Raw genomic sequence first — 9,710 nt, 5'->3', positions numbered from 1 at the left:
TTGTTCAGTTGCCTTTCACCTTCTCACTTGTTTTTTAAAGAACAACAAGTAAATAAATAAATAAATCACAAGCACCCAAATCCATGGGACCTTTGGGAAATTCAGCCTAAGGCAGCTGGTTCACTGAAATTTGCCTGTCACCTCCAAAACATTCTAAAATCCAGGCGTGGTGGCACATGCCTTTAATCCCAGTACTCAGGAGACACAGGTAGGAGGGTTGCGGTGAGTTCAAGGCCACCCTGAGACTACAGAATGAAGTCCAGGTCAGCCTGGACCACAGTGAGAACCTCCCTTGAAAAACAAACAAACAAAGACATGCTAGAGATTCTTTTAGCCTGGCATGGTGGCACACGCCTTTAATCCCAACACTCCCTGACTACATAGTGAATTCCAGGTCAGCCTGGGCTAGATTGAGACCCTACCTTGAAAAACCAAAAAAAAAAAAAAAAAAAAAAAAAAAAAAAAAGATTGTCTTTTTTTTAATAATATTTTTTTGTTAGTTTTATTTATTTGAGAGCGACAGAGAGAGAAAGAGGCAGATAGATAGAGGAAGAGAGAATGGGCGTGCCAGGGCCTCCAGCCACTGCAAACGAACTCCACATGCATGCGCCCCCTTGTGCATCTGGCTAACGTGGGTCATGGGGAATCAAGCCTTGAACCGGGGTCCTGAGGCTTCACAGGCAAGCGCTTAACCACTAAGCCATCTCTCCAGCCCCAAGATTGTCTTTTAAACATGTATTTCTGTGTGTGTGTGTGCGCGCGTGCGTGCATGTATGTGTGCACACATTTGTGCCAGGGTCTGTCACCACTGCAAGTGTAACACCAGACAGTTGCACCCGTTTTTCTGCCAGGCTTTACGTGGGTGGCTCAGGAATCGAACGTAGAGCTCTAACTGCTGAGCCATCTCCCCGGCTCCTTCATTGCCTTTCATTCTAGCCAGGATTCTCCAGAGGCACAGAACGCATAGACCGAATATATAGTGCAGGAGGGGAGATTTGGATTGGCTTTACAAGACGGGCCTGGAGAGTCCAGCAATGGCTGGCTGCTCACTGCGGAGGCGGAGAACCCAGCAGCTGCTCGGTCCATCTGAGCCAGATGATTTAGTAGTCTCATATTGACGGCCTGGATGATTCCTGGAGATCCGCTGGTCTTCAGTCCACCTCGGAAGGCTGAAGAGGCTGGAGTCTGATGTCAGGGAACGTCGCAGCAGCAGGAGCAACAGTGGAATGACACCCTCGCCAGACAGGAGTAAAGACAGACGCACACAGACAAGCAACACTGCTTTTTCCTTGGACCTCCTTCTAACTGGAGGGTGTCACCTGCTCTGGAGGAAGGTCTTCCCCTCTATGAATCCTTCCTAGTGACGCCAGCACAGACCCACCCAGACATCACACCTTTGTAACTGTGTTAAGAGGCAGTGTGGCTGGTGCTGGAGAGATGGCTCAGCAGTTAAGGTGCTTGCCCGCAAAGCTTAACAACCTAGATTTGATTCCCCAGTGTCCATGTAAAGCCAGATGCACAATGTTTGCAGTGGTTGGAGACTCTGGCATGCCCATTCCCACCACCCCCTCTTTCTGTGTATCTCTGCATGGAAATAAATGAATAAATAACATTTTTTAAAATTTTTTTTATATTTTTAATATTAAAAAATAGTTTACTTATGAGAGGGAGAAGATGGACATGCCAGGACCTCTAACCACTGCAAATGAACACCAGATGCATGTGCCATCTGGCTTTACGTGGGTACTGAGGAATCAAACTGGGTCCTTAGGCTTCGCAGGCAAGTGCCTTAACCACTGAACCATCTTTCCCAAGGTTATAAGATTACTGTATTATATTTTTCAGTAGCCATTTCTGAAACTACAAGTAAACTACAGAGATTATTTTTCTTCATTTACTCCTGTGGCTTTCTTTTAGACTAGCCCTGTTAAAAGGAGCATTTTAGAGATGCTAATGACCCACAAACATGTGTATATCTCTTTTTTTAATTTTTATTAGCATTTTTCATGATTATAAAAAAAATCCCATGGTAATTCCCTCCCTCCCCCCTGACACTTTCCCCTTTGAAATTCCATTCTCCATCATATTACCTCCCCATCAAATAACATATTTTTAAAGAGGCAGAGTGTGTGCGGGGGGGGGGGGGGCTGGGGAGATGGTTCAGTGGCTGCAAAGTCCAAGGTCCCAGGTTCAATTCCCCAATATCCACATAAGCCAGATGCACAAGGTGGAAGTATGTCTGGAGTTCGTTTGCAGTGGCTAGTGGCCCTGCCATGCCCATTCTCTCTCTGTCTACCTCTTTCTCTCTAATAAATAAATCAGTAAATATTTAAGAAAAAAAGAAGGCTGGAAAGATGGCTTAGCGGTTATGCGCTTGCCTGTGAAGCCTAAGGACCCCGGTTCAAGGCTCAATTCCCCAGGACCCACGTTAGCCAGATGCACAAGGGGTGCACGCGTCTGGAGTTCCTTTGCAGTGGCTGGAAGTCCTGGTGCGCCCATTCTCATTCTCTCTCTCTGCCTCTTTCTCTGTCTGTCGCTCTCACAAAAAAAAAAACAAAAACAAAAACAAAAACAAAACGAATGATCTTTAAAAAAAAGAAAAAGAAAGAAGAAAAAGAGGTGGAGTGTTTAAAAGGTGGTTATGTCACAAGGTCTTTGCCCTTATGAATGGCTTAAGAACTTTGTGGCTCCACCTTTCCTGTGTCCTGTCTTGCATGTGTTTCCTGCCCTTCTGCTATGTTATGATATAGCATAGAGACCTTCCATGGCCACCAGTGCCCTGTCCTTGGGTCTTCTAATCTCCTGACCTGGGACCCAAATAAATGTCTGCTCTTTCTAAATTACCTAGTTTGTGGTAAAATGGAAAAGTTGGTCCAAGACACACCCAATTTTTCTTTTTTAAAAAAAAAATATTCTAGGGCTGGAGAGATGGCTTAGCGGTTAAGCGCTTGCCTGTGAAGCCTAAGGACCCCGGTTCGAGGCTCGGTTCCCCAGGTCCCACGTTAGCCAGATGCACAAGGGGGCGCACGCGTCTGGAGTTCGTTTGCAGAGGCTGGAAGCCCTGGCGCGCCCATTCTCTCTCTCCCTCTATCTGTCTTTCTCTCTGTGTCTGTCGCTCTCAAATAAATAAATAAAAAATTAAAAAAAATTCTATTTATTTATTTATTTGAGAGAGAGAGGGAGATACAGACACAGAGACAGAATGGGCGCAGCATGGCCTCTTGCCACTGCAAATGAACTCCAGATGCATATGCCATCTTGCGCATCTAGCTTTACATGGGTACTGGGGAAATCGAACCTGGGGCCTTTGGCTTTGCCACCAAGTGTCTTAACCACTAAGCAATCTCTCCAGCCCCTCAATTCATTCTTTAGGTGCTATGTGCTCTTCAAGACTTTCATAAACTATGAAGGAATCTGCCTGACACGCAGAAAACTTGCTCTTCTAAAGTAACAAAGTGGCGAATTTACCCATCCCTCTCTCTAAGAAAAAGATCAGACCAGGCGTGGTGGCATACGCCTTTAATCCCAGCACTCAGGAGGCAGAGATAGGAGGATTGCCGTGAGTTTGAGGCCAGCCTGAGACTCCATAGTGAATTCCAGGTTAGCCTGGGCTGGAGTAAGACCCTACCTTGAAAAACCAAAAAAAAAAAAAAAAAAAGATCAGAAGTCTTGGATGATTTACCCCGTGTTTTTTTTTTCTTTATTATTATTATTTATTCTTGCAGTGCTATAGATTGAACCCAGGGTGTGTGGATGCTAGCCACGTAAGCATTCTACCCTTAGCTGTGCCTGGAACCCTTAACTTACCTTCACATATGACACACAGGGCATGGAGCTCAGTTGGTGGAGTGCTGGCCTAGCAGGAGCCAGGCCCTGGGTTTGATCCCCAGCCCTCCGTAAAAACGGAGTATGGGGGTCAGGCGTGGTGGCGCACGCCTTTAACCGCAGCACTCGGGAGGCAGAGGTAGGAGGATCGCCGTGAGTTCGAGGCCAGCCTGAGACGACATAGTGAATTCCAGGTCAGCCTGGGCCAGAGTGAGACCCTACCTCAAAAAACAAAAACAAAACAACAACAACAACAAAAAAAAACTGAGTATGGTGTCACTCACCTGAGGTCCCAGAGCTGGGAAGTGGAGGCAAGAGGATCAAGAGCTCAGGTCATCTTTGGCTAGCTACTTAGCAAGTTTGAAAACAGCTTGGGCTGCATGAGAACCCAGTCTCCAAAATGTCACATGATAGAAGTTCTTTCTTTTACCCACATGTATATGTGATAGGCATGTTTGTATGTGTGTGTGTGTGTCTATATGTATTTACATTTGTATGTTGGGTGTGTGTACATGGAAATCAGAAGTTAACATCAGGTGTTTTCCTCAGTAATTCTTCGCATTATTATTATTTATTTGATAGAGAGAGAGGCACATAGAGAAAGAGACAGAGAGAGAATGAGCGCACCAGGGACTCTAACCACTGCAAACAAACTCAAGACATATGTGCCACATTGTGCATCTGGCTTATGTGGGTACTGGGGAATCAAACCTGGGTCCACAGGCTTCTTAGGCAAGCTCCTTAACTGCTAAGCCATCTCTCCAGCCCATTATTGTTATTTTTTTATTTATTTGAAAGCAGAGAGAAAGAGAATGGGCACGCCAGGGCCTCCAGCCACTGCTAACACACTCCAGACACATGCACCACTTTGTGCATCTGGCTTTATGTGCATACCAGGGAATCGAACTCTGGTTGTAAGGCTTTTCAGGCAAGCACCTTAACCACTAAACCATCTCTCCAGCCCTTCACATTATTTTTTTAAAATTTTTATTAGCATTTTCCATGATTATAAAAAAAATCCCATGTTAATTCCCTCCCTCCCCACTTTCCCCTTTGAATAAATTTTTATTTTACTTAATTAAATTTTTATTTATTTGAGAGAGAGGGAGAATGGGTGTGCCAGGACCTTTAGCCACTGTAAATGAACTCCAGATGCATGTGCCACCTTGTGCGTCTGGCTTACTTGGGTCCTGGGAAATCGAACCTGGGTCCTTTGGCTTAGCAGGCAAACACCTTCACTGTTCAGCCATCTCTCTAGTCCCATATTATTTTTTGAGACAGGGTCTTACACTGAAACTAGACCTCATCAATTAGACTAGACTATCTGGCCTACAAGCCCGAAAGGTCTTCCTGTCTGTCTCCCAAGCGTTGAGATTCACAATGCCACACCCATTATTTTACAGAGGTGTCGGCCACGGTTCTAACCACTAAGCCACCTCTCCAGCCCATATTCTTACAACTATGTGAGTTACAGGCATATTTACACCTCTCTCACTTCCAACCAAGTTTGTATCCTTCCAGGCTATTTTCTGTACATTTACACATAGTTATTGGGTAGCTGTGGGAAACAGGCTTGGGCTCCAGAGCTACCAGTGGGGGTGGAGGCCAAGCCCCTCAGGAATTATAAGTGTTCATTGTCGCCTTCTGTAACATCTTTGCCCTGTGGTTTACAGTTCTCAAAGGCAGACAATTGCTCACCATCAAATCACCAGACTGAAGCGTCAAGTCTGACATTAGCTGTGGGTTTGTGGGAGGCAGCCTCAGCCTGCTGGCTGCCTATGGTCTCCATTCCTGCTGCTTGTCCTGACAGGAATAAATGCGGGAGACTGGGATCCCCAAGAGTGCAGGGGTAGGGAAGCCCTAGGAGGGAATCTGTGATTAGAATCTCAGTCTTGGGTCACAATGCTGCAAACAACAGCACATGAGGCTAGAGCTGTGAATATAAAACAGTTAAAAAATTTTTATGGGGCAAAGCTTTGATTATTCTCATAAAGCGAAGTCAAATAGGCCAGGGCCATCGGAAGCCCTGGAAGCTTCTGGATGCTGAATGCTTGGTGAGAGTCTTCAGATGTGCAGAGATCGATGGGAAAGGGAAGCAGCTACTTGGATGACACATCATGCCCACACTGTGTTCATTTCATAAGGAACACTGTGGCTGCCAACCAAGAGGTGAAAGTTACTGGTTAATGGACGCTAATGGGCAACCTAATGGGGTGCCAGAGGGGAGGGCCCCTCTGCACTGAGGCCCATGACAAATCACAAGATTTATGAAGAGATGATAGCTCTGTGGTTCTTGGAGCTGTGAAAGAAACAACTTCTGCAAAAGAGAGCTTTTACAGTGACACCCCACTGTTCCCTAAAGGCTGAAGAACCCTTTTGAAAAAATGCCAGGCACCGATAGCAAGATATATTTACATATGCACATGTGCGGTTACATACATAGATTATCTATCTGTATGAAATCTTTTTTCAAGGGAAGCATATGTTCAGGCAGAGAGGAAATCACTTTTATTTGATTGCACAGAAATAGCTTACTGTGGAGGTGGATGTAACTCAGTGGCAGTTGATCTCCAGCAGAGCCTCTTCATCAACAATCCCCCACCCCCCAAAAAAGCCACATTGTGATTATTTCCATGTGTGTGGCCTTTTTTTTTTTTTTTTTTTCCTGAGGTAGGGTCTTGCTCTAGCCCAGACTGACCTGGAAGGCACAATGTAGTCTCAGGCTGGACTCAAACTCACAGTGACCCTCCTACCTCGACCTCCTGAGTGCTGGGTGCGATTAAAGGGTTGAGCCACCATGCACAGCTCTATGTTGTTGTTTTTTTTTTTTTTTTCCAGCTCTAAAAATGTCGTTGAGGGGGACTGAGAGAGAGAGTTCTGGCCACATAAACATGAGGACCTGATCAGCTGCTCTCTAATTAGACTGGAGGTCTGCCTCATGGAAGGGAATACATGCCTGATACTGAAAACCTATGATGGGGAAAGTCATGAGGCTTAGGGTTATAACGTTGGCTGGTGTCTGGCTAAATGTATATACTATGCTCACCAAGCTGTCCGCTAAGTACTTCTCTTAATGTTCATACCCATGTATTAATTCTGCTCTCACTTTTGGTTAAAAAAGCTTCCCTTTTCAGATAACAATGACCTTGGGATGACTCAGAAGGCACCATGGTGCTGAGAACTGACAGAAGAGGTGGCAGAAAGAATGTAAGAGCCAAAGGAAAGATAGGACTCCTTACAACGTGCTCCTCCAGACACAAAATGGCCTGGATATCCATGACCTCACAGTGCCTGACACTACCTACACAAGACCATCATAACTGGAGGAAAAGATGATGACATCAAATAAAAGAGACTGATTGAGAGGGGGAAGGGGTATGATTGATGGAGAATGGAGTTGCAAAGCAGAAAGTAGAGGGTGGGGAGGAATTACCATGGGTTATTGTCTACAATTATGGAAGTTGTCAATTAAAAAAAAAACATGAGGGGGCTAGAGGGATGGCTTAGCAGTTAATGCATTTGCCTATAAAGTCAAAGGCCCTAGGTTCAGTTTCCCAGGACCCACGTTAGCCAGATGCACAAGAGGGTGAACACATCTGGAGTTCGTTTGCAGTGGCTGGAGGCCCTGGCATGCCCATTCTCTCTCTCTCTCCCTCCCTCTTTCTCTGCTGAATAAATAAATAAAATATTAAAAGGAAATGAGGGTCTGAGAAGACCTGATTTCTCCTGAGCTCGATTTCTCAGCACCCATGTGAATAATTTAAGTACACACACACACACACACAATATTTAAAAAATAATGTAAAAGGGCTGGCGAGATGGCTTAGTGGTTAAAGCCCTTGCCTGCAGAGCCTAAGGACCCTGTTCAACTCTCCAGGTCCCACATAAGCCAGACCCACAAGGTGCTGTCGGCGTGCAAGTTCACACATGCACACAAGGTGGTGTGCACACATCTGGAGTTTGATTGCAGTGGCTAGAGGCCCTGGCAGGCCAATTCTCTTTCTCCAGCCCAACCCAAGTATTTATCAGTGGATGTGAAGATTAAACAACAAGTTCTAAAGTCAGCATTCAAGAAAAACACGTCCATGTTGTGACTCCAAGGAATGATTTTGACGCTGTTCAAATCATGCTGTCCAAATCCCCCAGTCTAGATTTCATTTTCAGTAAGCGTTCTACCCCCCAAATTACCCTGAAGTATGTTCTTTGTGGGGAATGGTGTGGTTTGGACCTCCCGGCAGCAGCTTAAGAGCAATCACGGGAACAAAGGCTTTGGTTCATGTGCCTCTGGACTTTGCTTCTCTCCACGGATGCTCTTCTGAAAGCTTTGCCCAGCATTTTCTTTCAGCGTAAAGCACAATGGCCAGAAGTTTCAAAGCAATCATTAGCCAGGAGTCCACACAGAAAGAACAATGCTACAGTCATGCCTTCCAAACCAACCTCTTGAATGACATTCACACCCCATTTATTTCTAGCATATTCAAAACATTCCCATGAAATGAAAAACTAATCCTAGCTAAAGTTCATTTTAAAAGGTTTTGGTGGGGAAGGGGGGTGGTGGTAGAAAGACTGTACAGTAGTTGGGTACTCCCCACATAAACACGAGGCCCTAAGGGGCCCCGAGACCACCTGAGTTCAATTCCACAGGGCCCATGAAAATGGCTGGGTATGGCCATGCATGTCTGTAATCCCAGTCCTGTGGGGAGTAGATTGGAGGTCACTGGGGCTGGCAAAATATAGGAAGCTCCGGAATCATTATGAGACTCATCTCAAGAAAACAAGTAGATGAGTAATAGAGGAGGGACACCCAACATTGTCCTCTGGTGTCCTCATGTGCACACACATGTGCATGTATACAGCTGCACACATACACATGTGTATACTCCATACATGCCAAAAAGTAATGAATATAAATAAAAAAGGTTTTGGCCTATAGTAAAAGACTATCATACTGCCTTGATTTTCTGCTGCATGTTTATATCTGTATCTCTAATATAGGTAATATATTTTCAGTATGTTTACATTGGCACATTCACCCAGGTTGCCATTTATACATATTAAGTATATTGATTTTGTTGGTCAATACACTGGCCTTATATGTTTATTTCCAATTCAGTCATGATATAAAGGATCTAGTAGTATTGCTGTGGTCTCTGGCAAATGCAGCAACTAAGACATTTACAAATAAATCTACATCCACACAAACATATCTGTACATGTCCACACACGCATACACACAAACATGTTGATGTCTATGTCTTTTAAGTTTTCACTGCCACCATGCTCTTGGAAATTTTCAAATGCATAAAACTAGAGAGAATGACATTGGTGATTATCAACTTTTTTACAATGGATATGTATGACATTGTCAAATAAAAAAAATATGACCTTTTGACGGACTGGAGAGATGGCTTAGCAGTTAAGTACTTGCCTGTGAAGCCTAAGGACCCCGGTTCGAGGCTCGGTTCCCCAGGTCCCACGTTAGCCAGATGCACAAGGGGGCGCACGCGTCTGGAGTTCGTTTGCAGAGGCTGGAAGCCCTGGTGCGCCCATTCTCTCTCTCCCTCTATCTGTCTTTCTCTCTGTGTCTGTCGTTCTCAAATAAACAAAGAAATAAATAATTAAAAAAAATGACCTTTTGAAATGGAAAAGAATTTCAGACTGGAGAGATGGCTTAGTGGTTGAGACATTTGCCTGTAAAGCCAAAGGGCCCAGGTTCGATTCCCCAGGCCCCACGTTAGCCAGATGCACAAGGAGGCACATAGGTCTGGAGTTCATTTGCAGCAGTTGGAGGCCCTGGCGTGCCCATTCTCTCTCCCTCCCTCTTTCTCTCTGTCAAATAAAATAAAATAAAATAACTAAAAAGAAAAAAAAAATTCCACCTACTT

Source organism: Jaculus jaculus, chromosome 3 (genome assembly GCF_020740685.1).
Source record: "Jaculus jaculus isolate mJacJac1 chromosome 3, mJacJac1.mat.Y.cur, whole genome shotgun sequence".
NCBI classification, from domain to species: Eukaryota; Metazoa; Chordata; class Mammalia; order Rodentia; family Dipodidae; genus Jaculus; species Jaculus jaculus.
This window is presented reverse-complemented; position numbering follows the sequence as displayed.